At 41.1% G+C, this 17551-nt stretch overlaps 1 long non-coding RNA gene across 1 annotated transcript; it reads right to left on the minus strand.

Annotated features, from left to right (window-relative positions):
• Nucleotides 1-494: 494 nt before the first annotated feature.
• Nucleotides 495-2668, minus strand: LOC107778569 (uncharacterized). Its single transcript, XR_001646404.2, has 2 exons — nucleotides 2535-2668; nucleotides 495-922 (listed from the first exon to the last, which is right to left on the minus strand). It is a non-coding gene; the product is annotated as an uncharacterized LOC107778569 (long non-coding RNA).
• Nucleotides 2669-17551: the final 14883 nt, after the last annotated feature.

Raw genomic sequence — 17551 nt, forward strand, 5'->3', positions numbered from 1 at the left:
TACAAAAATTATAGTACAAATTTTATATACTTTTTCGGCTACCGAATATAAATAATTTTTTACACTAGTTAAAAGTAATAATACCCCTCAAATAACAGCGTTACTACGGCACTCTGTCATTCTTCTCTACTAAACCACAATAATGCTGAACAGCCACTGAATCAATCATAGCTCATAGGCAATAAGAACACTACAAGGTTTTTGCGATCTGAACTGGACTTTTGTCTGCCTCTTTTTCTTCTAACATTCATCTACTACAATATGTTTGTAAATGCATAAGCAATGCAACTTTCTTTCTAAGTGGTATGCGCCTATTATTACAACTAAAAGATTATCACATTTCAGTTCCCGCCACATTTCTTTCACTGCCATTATAGTCTTTCGAGAGCCAAGCTCAACAACTTCCACAAACATGCGACCTAAGAATAGCAGCAGCAAGCATAAACCTCACATCACCACCAAACATAAAAACAGAAAACCAATAGCTCTGCTAGAAGGAAAAAGGAAGAACAGTAACTTCTAGGAAAATTTCTCAGTCAGCTAGCACAATTAACGGCAGCATCTTTTGATGAAATTCAGACAATGTTGACAGGAAAGTATTAACCTTAAAAAGTACAACCATCTGACTAAAGTGCTGCTGAATAACTCAGACATAATCTCTCTTCAACATGAACAAGGGGAATGTCCCCCCACTTTGTCTAAACATCTACTCTCCGGGTGCCGACACACCTTGCTTCAGCCTTTCCCTCTTCATCTTCTTCCTGGAGAGTGGCTTCTTTTTCTTTGGAGGAAGGGTTTTCTGGGCATACACATAAAGGACATAGTTTCCAATAAGAAACGCCAACACGAGCCCACCAATAAGAAGTAAGACGATCAAGCCTGGGTTGAATCCTTTAGCTTCGACATCATTGGCCATATTCTTCTGCTTAACCAAAAGATGACACACATTATTTCAAGTTAAACTCATGTATAATTTGGTAAGAACAAAGACTACACAAAAGGAACAAATACAAATCCAAAATTTGATTCCTCTGTAATTCAGTCACACGTTAGCTTTTATCCAACTTCAGAAGAGGCCTTCAAATGTTTCCTCGCATTGAGCAAATAATTTATCTAGAATATAAACCATTATTTTCAGTGGAAGTTTATACTAGGTCAAAATGCTATATAGCAACATCTACAAAGATAATAACATAGCCCAACATGATAATGAAAATTGTCAAAGGACAAGTTATAAAGAAGCGCCAATCAATAAGGGAAAATAGCACGCGAGGAGGTCAAACTAAAAATTTAAGCTTTAAAGTAAAAGCAAATGTTTGAGGAAGGACTCGAAAATTGGTTGTGTATAGAACCAATAAGCAATGTAACAGATTTTATGTGTTGGACAAGAGAGCTATAATATAAGAATAAGAATGCATTGGCAAAGGTTTAGACTGCTTTGCAGTTGAATCAGTTGCATCTTGGTGTCAAGTTCTTATGGTAGCTATAGCAAGAGTCGAGGAAAACCAAACATTATTCACAATTACCTGAGAACAGCAAGAAGTTGTTCTATCTTAAGATAGAATAGGTGGGCAATAAAAAGCTAAGTTATGAAATACGGAGGAATTACCTTACAGTAGGTTTGGCCATAGTGAGGAGATAAAAGTGGAACTAGAAGCAGAGCGGATCCATGAATTAAAATTGATGGATTTGACCAATAAGGTTCTTTGCACTAACTCATATTACTTTTAAACTTATGGGTTCAATATTCGTTGAAATTTTAGTACATTTCCATACACAAATCTATGTTCTGCGTCAAAAATACTGCGCTCGGATGAACCTGCTTCCAATATGCTGCATCCACCGCTGACTAGAGAGATACTGGTTTGACTATTTAAGCTACTCCACTTGTTTGGTATATGTAGAAGTAATGTTAAGAACATTTAATTCCTCCACTTCTTCTCACTTTGGAGCTGAGAATTCTACACAGAAAAGGTACAATACCCTTTTTCTTTTCCTCCCTAACCAAAGAAGGGAGATAGTCATGCTCAGCTGCTCTTTCAACCCGAAAATTCATAAGAGCTAAAGGGTAGCAAGCGGTGCTTTGTACAGAATTTTCATCACCAATTTCAAAAAGCCTAATTTTCTATGCTAATGAGACCGTGAGAATATTAAATGCAGACATCTGCATCTTATCCACTGATATATTCAATTTTTACAAAGATATTAACGAGCTAACAACTTGTAGTACCAACTGGGCATCCAGATTTCATCAAAAACAAATAAGGAGCACTAATTATTCTCTTTCGGTATCTAATGAGGAAACAAAATCAGACATTCAGAAGTCTGTATAACGTCGCTCGCAACATAGAGACTCTTCGTCCTCAAAAATGAAATTAACAAAATCAAAAATCACGATCCCACACAACTAAAATGGCAGAACATATACGAAAAATAAAAAATCTGACTCGAACCAACGCAGATCTGCTCATAAAAAAAAAGGAGAAAAAATGGGGAAAATTCAGAAATGCAATGTGAGATGTATAGGAGCATACCACGCGATCGGAGGATTCAGATCTACGAATTCGGCCTCCTTATCAATTAGCTTCGATTGTAAAGGAAATCGATCTTCACGTACCAGCGATTTCGTGGAGATAAACGAAACGGAAAAAGGTGGACTTTTTTGCTTAAGGTAAGGCGTTGCTATTAAATACAGTGGGTGGTTAGTTCATAACAGTAATAAAACATCATTTACCGTACGAATATATTATATTATGTATGTTCATTGAGTATTCTGTTGTAAATAAGCTTGCTGAAAAAGTTTATTCATATGTGACTTCGCCGTAAATATGTTAATCTATTTAATACTCTATTGGAAATAAGCCTTCTGAAGAAGCTTATCAGTTTGGTATCCGGTGATGGATAAATATTATTCCAGTAGAAGATTATCCATACCGGGTATAATAAGCTTATCCTTTCGATACTCCGTTATGGATAAACATTATCTCCGGTAGAAGATTATACATACCAGGTACAATGAGCTTATCCTTTCAGTACTCTGTTATGGATAATCATTACCCTTAGTAGAAGATTATCTATACTAGGTACAATGAGCTTATCCATTCGATACTCCGTTATGGATAAACATTGCTCTCAGTAGAAGATTATCCATATCTAGTATAGTAGCAGCTTACACAACAGCTTATAATAGTAGCTTACACGGTAGCTTGTAGTAGCAGCTTACACAATATCTTCCTTTCTTCTATAAATAGAAGAGATTTCAGTCCATTATGTACATCAGTTTGAATTTGAATAATATATCAGTTTCTCTCTATACTTGTCTTTACTTTACGGTCTTTATTTTATAACACGTTATCAGCACGAGACTCTGCCATCTCGAGCAAATACTTTGAAAGTATTAGAGGTACGAACTTTCTTTATTAAATAATGTCAAATCTTTCTAAACTTGAATTTGTAGCCCTGAATATATCTGGAAAAAGCTACATGTCTTGGGTGCTTGATGCTGAAATTCATCTTAATGCGATGAGTCTGACAGACACCATCAAAGACAAAAATCAGGCATCAAACCAAGACCGTGTCAAAGCAATGATATTCCTACGCCATCACCTTGATGAGGGCCTGAAAATAGAGTATCTTACTGTTAAAGATCCAGTCATACTGTGGAATAATTTGAAAGATAGATATAACCACCTTAAGATGGTCGTTCTTCCACAAGCACGATATGATTGGAGTCATCTAAGGCTACAAGATTTTGAATCTATCAGTGAGTATAATTCTGTTATGTTCAGAACTATTTCCCAATTGAAATTATGTGGTGATAATATTACTGATCATGATATGTTGGAGGAGAAAACTTTTACCACTTTTCATGCCTCAAATATGCTCCTGCAGTAGCAATATCGAGAGATGAGATTTAAAAAGTATTCTGAACTTATCTCACATCTTCTTATAGCCGAGCAACATAATGGGCTATTAATGAAAAACCATGAAAGCCGACCTACTGGTTCTTGTCCATTCCGTGAAGTGAATGAGATGAACTTCCACCAAGCTAAACGTGGAAGAGGTCATGGCCCCAGTTGTGGTCATGGCCGTGGTGGGGGAAGAAACCCCAATCATGGTAATAATAATGCACCAAAGAAGCCTCCTCACCACCAGCAGTGGAAAAGGAAGGAACAAAAGCATGAAGCGGTGCAAGCACCAAATGCAGAAAATGCATGCTATAGATGTAGAGGAAAAGGGCATTGGTCACGTACCTGACATACGCCAAAGCACCTGGTTGAGTTTTATCAAGCCTCCCTAAAGAAGACAGAGAAAAATGCTGAAACAAATTTTATTTCTGAAGATAATTTAGACTTCATGCATTTGAATGTAGTTGATTACCTTGCACTCCCAGAAGGAAAAACAAGTCATGTAATCGGTGGTGAATCTGTAGAAATGTAAATATTATAATTTTTGTTGTTTGTAATAGATAATATGGTTATGTAATTGTTGTACATAAAGGAAAATTATGATTTAATAATGATGGTTACTATAATATATCTTATTTATGTCATTTTGAAGAATATGGAGAACATTATTAGATCAACTTAAACTCTAGCAGAGTTGCAAGAAATATACAACCACCAGAAGTGGTTATATTTCGTATATCTCATTGTAACTATATTTTGTTAACCACCAGAAGTGGTATATGCCTATGATCACCATAAGTGATAATTTAGTCTTTTTATGATTATAATTGAAGATAAGCTACATAAATATTTTCTATATTAAATACACACCTCGATTTGCTCCTGAAGTAGTAAATATTTTAAAAAGAGGTTGAAGCATCACAATTTGATGTGATTACTGCACATTCAAATAATTATGTTCGATTTCTTGATGGATGAGAACTTTTGATAGTATTAATCCATTCCCTGAAGTGAATGTGATAATATTAATAAATCGGGTAAATATGAACGCGCTCTTGATGTGAATATATTACAACTCACCTCCAGAAGAGGTAATATAATTGAGAGAATATATACTCAATATTTTGTATTTTAAATTTGCTCCTGAAGAAGTAACACAATTGAAATTGCCTCCTGAAGTAGGAAAATATTATGAAGAGGAGTTTTCGTGTGCTTAAACAATTATTTTACATTGTTTATTTGATTGTGATTTTCTCTCATGATACCAGAAGTGTCTGAGCAATATTTAATAGTACAAAATGTATCAACAACTCCTGAAGAGCTAATTGTTTGCTTAGAGGATACATGACACCAGTAGTGTCCGATAAATATTAGATTCACTACTAAGAAAGTGTTGATTACATGGGGATTTTCCTAGGGATAATATATAAATATTCGCAGGTAATTTGATTTGCTGCGGAATTTCCTACCAAAATAAATCCGTTGGAAAAACCTTCGTAGGTAATTATTTCCTGCGAATTAAAAGATCCTCAGGTAAATTACCTGGGGATTTTGTATCCCCATGTAACTTACTTGCGGATTTATCAGCGAAGCATATCAAAAAAATCGCAAGAGTATTTTGGTAAAAATTTGTAAACAAAAAGAATTTTCTTGGGAAATTATGTAGGAAGAAATCCGCAGGTAATTCCCCATGAAGACCTCAAGTAAATACGTTGGAAATTTTGAGGTGAAATTTTATGGATGAAAGGAATTTTCTTGTGCATATTTATGAGAATATTCCGCAGAAAAATTCCTTTAAAAATCCCAAGTACAATCCGTTGGAGCATATTTTCGCAAGAAAATTCCCATGAAATATTTGCATGTAAAATTCCAGAAAAATTCCCGACAAACAATTCGCAGGTAAATCACAATATAATCATAATCATTCCACACACGTCTAATATAATTATAATAAAGAAAAAACATAATTCATAACATTAATATTAATAACATATAATCCTTCATCAAAAAGCAAAATATCTCAAATATAAAACTTAATAGTCTAATGAACATCTCAATCCTAATTATAATCACTTTCATTCACGTTATCAAGGTTAGAACCACTTTCATTCACATTATCAAAGTAATTGTCACTTTAATCCTCAGATCCTTGATTGTATTCTTGAAATGATAACTCATTTGAAGATGATGTATTGAAATTCACATACTTCTTCAATAAGTCTAATTCCTTCCTCATCTTTTTATTTTTGCTCTGCTCTTCTTGTAATTGAGCATATAAGTTAGCATTGGAAGCATGCACCTAAGATTTAATTGTGATGACCCAAAATGTCATCTTTAAATTAAATAATCATCTCGGTATTTTTAAGACCTTGAAAAGCGGTATTAATAATTCATCGACTTGCGTGCGCAATCCGTATAATTTTCCGGAAGGTTTTTATGTGAAAAATGGATTAAATTGTGAACTAGAGCTTTAAAACTCAATTGAGTTGACTTCGGTCAACATTTTGAGCAAATGAACCCGGATGAAAGTTTTGACCATTTCGGTAGTTCCGTATCATGAATTGGGACTTGGTCATATGCCCGAAAACGAATTTGGAGGTCCCTAGATCAAATTATCGCCATTTAACAGAATCTAGAAATCTAAGGCTAAAGATTTCTTAGGTTTGACCGGAGAGTTGACTTTTTGATATCGGGGTCGAAATCTAGTTCTGAAATTTTTTATAGCTTCGTTATATCATTTATGACTTGTGTGCAAAATTTGAAGTCAATCGGACTTGATTTGATAGGTTTTTGCATCGAATATAGAAGTTGGACGTTCTTAGTTTCATTATGCTTGAATTGGGGTGTGATTCACGATTTTAGCGTTATTTGATGTGATTTGATGTTTCGACTAAGTTCGTATGATGTTTTAGGATTGGTTGATGCATTTTGTCGAGGTCCCGAGGGCCTCGGGTGGATTTCGAAAGGTTAACGGATATAAAAGGCTGCTGAAATTTTCTGGGCAGTTTCTGCCTTTTTCGCACGTGTGAACAGTAACCGCACCTGCGTGAACAGTATCCGTGTACAGTAAACATGAACAGTATGTGTGTACAGTACCCGTGTATAGTACATATGAACAGTACCGTATACAGTACCCATGAACAGTACCGTGAACAATACCCATGAACAGTAAAACGCGTGTGTAGTGTTACACAACGCCTTCCTGATGATCTTTGGAAGGGCAACGTAAGGCTAAGCAACCGATGTCAGTGCGGTTGCTGTCTGCCAATGAGGTCCTCGCCGTACGCTAGACTAGATTGTCAGTGCCGTGCGGGAAAACCAATGTCGTGAGCAATTGCGGAAGCTGAGAGAGAATTGGGTTTTGAATGCTGATGATGATTTTATTGATGACTGAAAATGATGATTACAATGATGTGGTGTCGAGGGGGAGAGACACCAGAAAATGCTGATTGAAATGTTTGATTGTTTGGTCCCCCTTAATAATGCTTAAAAAAATAAACCAACATTACAAGACTAGTCCTAATAAAGCTGTAGAAGCACACTGAAATGAAAATGATGAAAACTAGTCTATGATTACAATGAAAAGGACTTAGATTATTACAAGGAAAAACTAAGTCCGATGGCAGCATCTTTGTCTTGCGGGTCTGCACGCGCGTTGCTGTGGGCGCGCGCGACACTTGATGTGCTGGCCTGAGGCTGGGCACTGGTGCTTGGCATCAGGGTCTGTGCGTGAGGCGCTGCTGGAATGGGCCTGCAGCTGGGCGCTGGCGAGGCATCAGGATCTGCGCGCGCGACATTGTCAGGGCGCGCGGCGCTGTTGTCATTGGCCAGCCCTTGGGCGCTGGCGAGAGGCATCGGTGGGGCGACAAAGGCACATGCGTGCTTGTCACTTGGCGCAGCCAAGACCACGGGGCCGACCATGGCGCTAGGCATTGTGAGGCTTGCTAAACCGCCATGGGGCGCGACCAAGGGGTCATGGGGCATGTCTGGAAAGCAGCCCATGACATTCTCCCCCACCTGAGTTGGCGCCGTCCTCGGAGCCTTATGATGATGATGATGATGATGATGTTTCTGATGGTTGTTGGATGGGAGGTCTGCGCCCCTCTGTTCTTTGAGCTTGCTGTTGTAGCGAAGCAATGATTGCATGCGGCTGACATGGAAGACTGGATGGATCTTCCACCAGGATGGAGTTTTGACCTGGTATGTGGACTTCCCAATGCGTTTTGCAATGGGCAGGGGCCCGATGTATTTTTGTTGCAGGCGAGGGTCATGGGTCCTTTCTGCAAACAAGTACCGCTTTGGGATGCATAGCATTACTTTGTCCCCTGGTTGATGTTGGGCAAAGCAAAGATTTTGTTCGGTGAACCTTTTTGCCCGCTCTTGGGCCCTGATGAGATAGCTCCGCACTATCTCCATGTTGCGCTCCCATTCGCTCGAGAAGTTGGCAGCTCGAGGAGATTTCGGCATGGTTGATGCATTCACCGTCTGCGGGAGAAGCGGTTGCTGTCCGGTAACAATTTCAAAAGGGCTTTTGTTTGTATGATGGCTCTTTTGAGAATTGAAACACAGTTGAGCAGCATCCAGGAGCTTCACCCAATGCTTCTGTGATCCGGTTGCGAAGTTGCGGAGATATTCCTCCAGCATGTCATCGAACCGGTCTGTCTGGCCATCCGATGGTGGATGGATGTCTGTGTTGTGACTCAATGTTGACCCAAAGCACCTGAAGAGATGGGTCCAAAAGTTGCTAGTGAAGCGTGAGTCGCGCCTACTAACAATGTTCTTGGGCAGGCCCCAATGTTTGACAATGTGCGAGAAGAAGAGTCGAGCTGTATCTTCTGCTGAGATGTTTTGCGGGGCTGCTATGAAAGTTGCATAGTCTGAGAACTGATCTATGACAACCATGATGGATGCAAGATTGCCAACTTGGGGCAATCCCGTGATGAATCTGAGGGAAACACTTTCCCATGGTCTCTGAGGGACATGTGATGGCTGCGAGGGTCCCGGCTGTGATGAGTGATCCGACTTGTCCTTGTGGCATGGCTGACAAGTCTTCATACGATGATGAGCGTCACCAGTCTTTTGAGGCCGATGACATGATGACTGATTGTTGCTGCGAAGAGTAGCCTGAACCTGGGGTTCATGTCTGTTGACTACCTTCTCCAACTGCATGGCCGAGATGTTTTCAGCGGCCATCTTTATGGGAAAGCATGGTATGGTGCAGGGCTTGGCCCCGTTTTCTCCCATCATCAGGAGCATGTTGGCAAATGGTACTGGAATGGTGTTGGTTTGCCTCATGAACTCCAAACCCACTATGATGTCGAAGTCATCTATGATTGCGATGCGCAGGTCGATGCTTCCTTTGTATGGGCCAAGTTTCACTGGGACATTTGTAGCTGTTCCACCCAATGTCTGAGGTGGTGAGTTGATAGCCTTGACGCGGCCTTTGCTCTTTTGTACCACAAGACCTAGGCGCTCTACTTGTGTTGATGACAAGTAGTTATGGGTGGCACCCGTGTCTATCAATGCGTGAAGGGGCTTGCCGTTCACTTTCAATTCGACGAACATTAGGGTCCTCGCTTGCTTAGGAGGTCCTTCGTCCATCTTTTCTTTCCCTTTCCTGGTGATCGGGACTGATGTTTTCTTAGGAGGACATGCACTGGTCCCCGCTAAGGCATGAGGGATAGAGCCAACAATTGCATTGAAGGCGCCTACCTGGTTGTCTTCTGATGTGTCTGATGCATCTGTCTCATCCTCGACAGTCTGATGAGCATTGACCTTGATGTTTGGGCATTCATTGTTCCAATGTGCCCCGCCGCAATGACGGCATTCTGAGGGAGGCTTTCTCCCCTGATTGTTGTTGATGGATGCAGCACTGTTGCTGTTGGAGGGAGGAGTCTTAGTTTTGGATGCACTCCGATCTCCCCCACTTTTGCTTGGGCCACCATTGCTGGGATGGTGCCCGTTGAATCCCCCTCGGACAGACGGCTGGGGCCTGTCGTTCTGAGTTCCCAAATGATAGTCGCCAAGGCATTCTGCAGCTTGAATGGCCTTGGGCAGGGTGTCTACCCGTTGTCGCTGTAGTTCCATACGGGCATGGGGTTTCAAACCTTCTATGAATGCGAAGAGTTTGTCTTTGTCCCCCATGTCGCGTATGTTTAGCATGAGTGCGGAGAATTCGCGCACGTACTCCCTCACTGATCTGGTGTGGCGGAGGTCCCGTAGCTTTCTCCTTGCGTTGTATTCCACATTTTCGGGAAAAAACTGCAGGCGTATGGCTACCTTCAATTCGTCCCATGTCTGAAGAGTATCTTCACCGGCCTTGATGGCTTCGTATTTGACCCGCCACCAAAGTTTGGCATCGCCCTGAAGATACATGGCAACAGTCGCTACCTTTTTGGATTCCTCCAAATGGCCCACGGCATCGAAGTATTGTTCGATGTCGAAGATGAAGTTTTCCACTTCTTTAGCATCCCGGGATCCGTCGTATGGCTTTGGCTCCGGTATCTTAAGCTTTTGTGGAATGGGGGTGAGGTTTGCTGCACCCCTGATGTGATGGTCGCCTTCTCGAAGGAGGCTCTGTAAGGCAGCATTGACAACGTTGAGCTTGTCAGTCAAGTCATTTATGGTTTGCTGCATGGCAGTTAGTCTGTCTGCCTCATGTTGCTGATGGGCCAAATCGTCGGCACGCTCCTGTTGGAGGTCCTCAAATTTGCCATGAATATTGGCAGTTTCGATGGCTGCCATTTGTCGGTCCTCGTCGGAGTCACGACTGATGTTTGCAATGTCATTTTCGGCCTGCCGCATTTGGCGGTCCAGGTCGTCCAACCTTTGCACTAGGTTGTTGCTTTGATCAGGCACTGTTTCTACGATGGGTCGTAATCGGTCAACCGTCTCTTCTAGGGATGCTAGACGCTCCCCATGATTCACCATGGTCAGAAATGGTGATGATGGAAAATGTTCCCTCGTCCGATGTCGAGCCTAGGCTCTGATACCAACTGTTACGCAACGCCTTCCTGATGATCTTTGGAAGGGCAACGTAAGGCTAAGCAACCGATGTCAGTGCGGTTGCTGTCCGCCAATGAGGTCCTCGCCGCACGCTAGACTAGATTGTCAGTGCCGTGCGGGAAAACCAATGTCGTGAGCAATTGCGGAAGCTGAGAGAGAATTGGGTTTTGAATGCTGATGATGATTTTATTGATGACTGAAAATGATGATTACAATGATGTGGTGTCGAGGGGGAGAGACACCAGAAAATGCTGATTGAAATGTTTGATTGTTTGGTCCCCCTTAATAATGCTTAAAAAAATAAACCAACATTACAAGACTAGTCCTAATAAAGCTGTAGAAGCACACTGAAATGAAAATGATGAAAACTAGTCTATGATTACAATGAAAAGGACTTAGATTATTACAAGGAAAAACTAAGTCCGATGGCAGCATCTTTGTCTTGCGGGTCTGCGCGCGCGTTGCTGTGGGCGTGCGCGACACTTGATGTGCTGGCCTAAGGCTGGGCACTGGTGCTTGGCATCAGGGTCTATGCGCGAGGCGCTGCTGGAATGGGCCTGCAGCTGGGCGCTGGCGAGGCATCAGGATCTGCGCGCGCGGCATTGTCAGGGCGCGCGGCGCTGTTGTCATTGGCCAGCCCTTGGGCGCTGGCGAGAGGCATCGGTGGGGCGACAGAGGCACATGCGCGCTTGTCACTTGGCGCAGCCAAGACCACGGGGCTGACCATGGCGTTAGGCATTGTGAGGCTTGCTAGGCCGCCATGGGGAGCGGCCAAGGGGTCATGGGGCATGTCTGGAAAGCAGCCCATGACAGTAGACATGTGATTTTTGACCCTCCCCAAGATTTTTCACATTTTAGCGCGTAAATATTTAATTTAGGCATAATATAGATATTTTAAGTAATCTTGACTCTTTTACTTTATTTTATTACAAGAAAATAAAAATTACAAAAAATAGGTTCATTAATGTTTTGTAGTCATTTTTAATCTTAAAAAAAATATATACGACAATAGTATCGTATTTTTATTTTAATATGATATTTGAAAATACCAAAAATAGATTTGTTTTAATGGTTAGTTTTATTTTAATAATTATTTGAATAGTAGTAATAATTAATAAATGGGCCCGTATTTTTAATCTCGTTCGCAGCGAAAGAATAGAACTTGGGCTTGAGCAACCCATTTTTAGGCCTAATTTTGGACCTAGCCCACAATTGCCAAGCCCATAATTCCTAGGCCCATACCCCTTAACCTAAAAACCCTACCAAAAAACCTACAATATAAAAAAAAAAGCCTAAGAGAAAGAAAAAGAACGAAACAAGCTTAACAAAAATAAGAACGAAGGTTGCTCATCGTCTTCTTCACAACTCAACACCAGAGAACGACCCCCACCCCCTCGCGTCTATCTTCTCCAAACACCCCTCTCCCCACTGCCTTTTCTTCAATGGCAAAGCCAATAAACACCATAACAAGGAGCCGCTTGTTGCTTCTCCATCTTGCGACCCCTCGCCGGAAACAACCAGTGAAAACGCACACACGCACCAACGACCACCTCCCTTCCTCAACCACGCTGCCGACATTGTTCAGTCCAAACGACACAGCCCCCACCTCCGTCGGAGTCTGGTAAACCAGTAACCATGGCCTGAAACTCGCCAGGAAAAACGAGCTCCACCAGCTCGTCGGAGTAACGAGTTCCGAACGCGACAAGGAGAACCAAGCGACCTCACACCAGTAGCTTCTAACGGGCCCACCCTAGCGAAACGACCCAACACCCAGCTCCCCACCACCCATCTCGTTGACCTTGACCCGCAGGACCTTCTGCCATCGACGCCATATCCAGCGAGCTTCACCTTCGCACACACATAGTCACGCACATGAACGGAGTGAGGGAACGAGCGTAAAGCAGCTGAAGTTTGAAGTAGTTTGTGAGTTCGAGTCGTGTGGAAAGTTGCCGTACATTGGTTCTGGTCTATGGTTATCGCTGTCCATTTTTCCGTCGAGCTCGAGCTGCTGAAACTCGACGTTGCTGTAAACTCAGGCGTTCCGGTCGTACGTCGAGGTGATGCTGGTTTCGAGGCCCGATCGAGTTCCGTCGAGGTTAGCAGTTGTTGCTTGGAAATTTTAGTTGAAATCTTCTGTTGCAGATCTATTCATTTGGCTCGTTTCACTTGTTGTAATTGCCAAAGCCCTATTAATCGAAAGTTAAACTCTCAGGTCTATTCTATCTCTCTTTCTTACTTTAATCTGGTTTTTTTATATGACTGAAACATGAAAGAGCCATTAAAACTTATTGCAACAACTTAAGTTTCATGAATTGAGGATATGAATTTTTGTTCAATTTTAAATCTAAGGGTACATGGGTTTAAAGAGGAAATCAGTTGTCTACTTTATTTTCGTGGCTTAAGGAAGTTTTCTTGTTCTACTCTATTTGGAATATCATGGCCTAATTTCACATAAGACCTTTCCATGTTTTACTAGCTTAGTAGTAGTATTGAGTAATTTTGTTGTGCATCCAACCTTCCAAGAATGAAGTATATGTTTCTGTTGGTATTTAATTATCATGGACTCATTTTTATAAAAATAATAGAGTAGTTAGTTTTTGGATTATATATCTTATTTTATTCGAATCAAAATTGCTTACTAGTTTTCTTTATTATTTTTATATATATTTATTTTTTGATCTTTTTCTTTAAAAGGGGGAGGCTTCGTTTGTCTCACTTTTGGTCAGTGCACATTCCATTATTAGTTTAGATTTAGCCATGTATTCCATTCTGACGGGTATAACATGTAGCCTAAATGTGTATAACGTGTAACCAAATGAAGGCTAAAACAAAATGAAGTAGAAGAATTGAAATTGTAACACCCATATGTCCTATGCTCCTAAGAGTCCTTTTGGCCTCACAACAATCTCACATTAGCTTTAGGAAAATAGTTGTACATTCGTAGTTTGCTTTAGGCATATTTAATATACCATTGTGATTGTGGACACGTCCGCGTGACATGATTGCAAATGCTAAAAGTAACTCGAGGGATGCGTTCGCGCAACTTCAACCAAATTTTCTTAAATAAATAAACAAAGCGTTATTAATTAGGGACACGTTCGCGTGACATGATTTTTGACGCGCCAAAGGAAAAGAGTATACGTACGCGTAACTGAATTCTTTAACTACGAATAATCAAGTGATTTAAAAGCGGTAAAGGGTAAATGCACATAGGATCTAACGTCAGTAATTAAACAATTTTAATAAGCCAAGTATGATCAAAGCGACCGTGCTGGAACCACAGAATTCGGGAATGCCTAACACCTTCTCCCGGGTTAACAAAATTCCTTACCCGAATTTCTGTGTTCGCAGGCTGTAGAACAGAGTCAACTTCCTCGATTCGGGATTTTAAACCGGTGACTTGGGACATCTTAAATTATCCCAAGTGGTGACTCTGATTTTTAATAAATAAACGATCCCGTTTCAATTGTCCTTTAAGTGGAAAAACTCCCTTATATTTATACCCTTTACGGGGTATAGTAAAAAGGAGGTGTGACAGCTCTGGCGACTCTGCTGGGGACAATCAGAAATTATGGGATGTGAGAATTGAGAAGGAAGAAAAGAGCGACAATCAGAAAGAAAAAGGGAAAGAAAATGAGCGAGCTAAGAAGTGCGAGGAAAAAAAAGAACAAAGAAGATTCAAATGGACAAATTGGGATGATGCCAAGTGACCTTATGACCCTCGAAGTCATTCTAGAACCATTAATTGTTGCTAGGTGCATTGCACACAATGTGATATTTTTGGTGTTAAATGCCCTAACGCTAACAGGATGACCCCATTTTGTTCCTCTTGATATCTTCATAGCAGAAAGGTGGTTGGTTTGTGGTTCTCGAAGTAGTAACTCCTCTCCACAACATAAAGTCAAAAGGCAATGGCAGACAACAACAAAACTGAGTTGGTTGATACATGTGCCCAAAAGCAATTGGTTGAACAGGACAATGGGTTGATTGAATAGGTGAGGATGTTAAGACAACACATGGTAGACATGTATCAGGCCTAGATGATTGGGAAGGCACCACCCCCGCCACCACCTAGCTTCCTAAATACTACCCTTACCCAAACACCGGTCACAGTGCCAGATGATCCCTCATACTCTACAGATCCACCCGCTTATCATGGCTTTCCCAACCACCCTAGTAGCTCCGTCACTCATTTTACAATTACCTTTCCCAAAAATTGCCCTCCTGTCTTATCCACCATCCCCAACAATGAACACCCACTCAAAGCTCACGATGCCCAATATTACCCCTCAAAGGTTGCCCACAAGATTCCTAACTCATACAAGCAGGGCCCGTGGGATGAACCTCATGTTGAAAATGAAAAGTTCACAGGAAGAAAAGGGCGAGATGGGATACCCAGGAGGCCGAAAGGCATAGAACAGTCTTTAAAGAACAAGCAAGGAATGGGAGACTAGGGTAGCATGTCTTACAAAAAATTGTCTATGTCCCCCGACGTTCGTCTGCCTGCGGGGTTTAAAGTGACAAAGTTTAACTTGTATGATGGGTGTGGGGATCCGGTAGCCCATTTGAGGGATTATTGCAGTAAATGAGAAGTGTTGGCGAGAAAGATGATTTGTTGATGGCGTACTTCAGTGAGAGCCTGACTGGGGCAGCTTTGGAATGGCATAATCGTCAAGATATTGGTAAGTGGCCTACATTAGGTGACATGGCTCAAGATTTTGTTCGATACTTTCAATACAGATCAGGTGTTATTTCAGACCGCTCCTCCCTATCTCAAATAGAAAAGAAACCCAAGAAAAGTTTTAGGGATTTTTGGCTCAGATGGAATGAACAAGTTACTCGGGATAGTCCTCCCATTGATAGAAAAGATGTTGGTAAGCCCCGCCGACGACAGGGTCCAGTGGTCGTTCTTGCTAAATGCTTTCAACCTCAATGTCGACCTCGTGGATATGCTTGTAATCCCCCCAATGCTACTTCTCCCCACAGAACTCCCAAAGTCGTACATCACTTTCCCAATACCCTGTCCACAATGCACCACCATATGCTCCACACCCACAAGGCCCGCGATGGCCCACACCACTTCCCCAAATGGCTTACCCGCCCCCACGAGCCTGCCGAAAACCCCCTAGATCAGGTTTTCGGCCCAATCAAGCATTTAAGAATGAGAGGTTGCTAAAAAAGAAAAGACTTTCACCCCTATTGGAGAATCATATGCCAATTTGTTCCAAAAGTTGAAGCAATTGGACATGTTGAAGCCGATCCAGATAAAAATGCCAAACACTCTTCCAAAGAAGTTTGATTTTTCCCAAAGGTGCGCATATTGCTCAGATGCCCCGGGGCATGACATAGAGAAGTGTTGGAATCTGAAGAAATAGCAATTCAGAAGCTTATTGATGCAGGTGACATTGTCGTGCAAAATCCAGATACAGCAGACACTAACCAAAGTCCATCGCCTGAGACGCATATGGTGAGTATGATTTGTTTTGAAAAGGAATATGAAAATTCTTCTGAGATCTTCAAAGTTTTCAGTGCTATCAGAGGTTGATCTTAAGAACGAGCCAGCAAAGGGAACACAAAAGCAATTTGTTAAGAACAATGTGATGGAAGTTTGTGAAGGTTCTAGTAATGTTGATGCAGAATTCAGTGGCTAAGATGCCGAGCTTGGCAATTGGAAAGACGCTCCTGTCTTAGTTATCCAGGGAGGAGTTTTGGTGGTTTATTTTGTTTTCATTTCTGTTGTCCGGGTTATTTCAGGGTTATAATCCAGATATTGTCTTGTGACTCAAACCCTTCTATCCTCTTATTTTGCCTAGTTTGTTTAGTCTAGTAGCCTTTTTAGTGTTGTCTAGGTTTGTTCTAGGTTTGTATCCCCAGTTTAGTTTGTTTGTTTTGTTGTCCAAACCCTGTCACCATCTGTCTAATGCAATTTTCTGTTTTCTCTGATTTCTAGTCATTTTCGTTTAGTTCTCTTTTCTTTTATAGTTCTTTTTCTGTTGACTCTAGTAACATAACATGTATGCGTAATTCTCGATCTGGTCTTAAAAATTCAGTTTAGTCATGAAGCAATGAATGAAACAATTTTGAAGATGATAGGGACATTTGAGGGAAATAAGTAAAGGCATGTTGAGATCACTTCAAGCCCGAATTGTGTGAAACTGGGGCAGATAGAATATGAAGAAACCCTATTGAAATGCATCATGCCGCATCGGTTTGAAGCTAAAGGCAAGTTTGCCCAAATTGACAGGGGTTGTTCGTGGTAATGAGAGTGAGAGTGTTGTCCAATGGTACTTTGTATGTAACAGATGTAGAAGGCGAATGTGTGGATATGGTTATCAAGTCTGGCGCAATCAAAAGATGTTACGAATGTTTTCCTTGGTTTGTTTAAATTGTGTAGTTTGCACTTGGCATGTTTTGGAGATCGGAATGACGAAGGCATTTTGTTCTGCTATCTAAACACTTTATCCTTCGTTACCCCTTTGAGCCTTATTTATTTTTCTTTCATACCCCTCTTTCGGAATTAGTAGCAAAGATCAGAAACGCAAGCGTGAAAGATGAGTAAAGGAAAAGGAAAAAAAGAATGAAAAGAGAGAGAAGAAAAAGAAGAAGAAAGAGAAAAGAAAAAGAAAAAAGAAAAGAAA

The sequence above is a fragment of the Nicotiana tabacum genome, chromosome 5 (genome assembly GCF_000715075.1).
Source record: "Nicotiana tabacum cultivar K326 chromosome 5, ASM71507v2, whole genome shotgun sequence".
Taxonomy (NCBI): Eukaryota; Viridiplantae; Streptophyta; class Magnoliopsida; order Solanales; family Solanaceae; genus Nicotiana; species Nicotiana tabacum.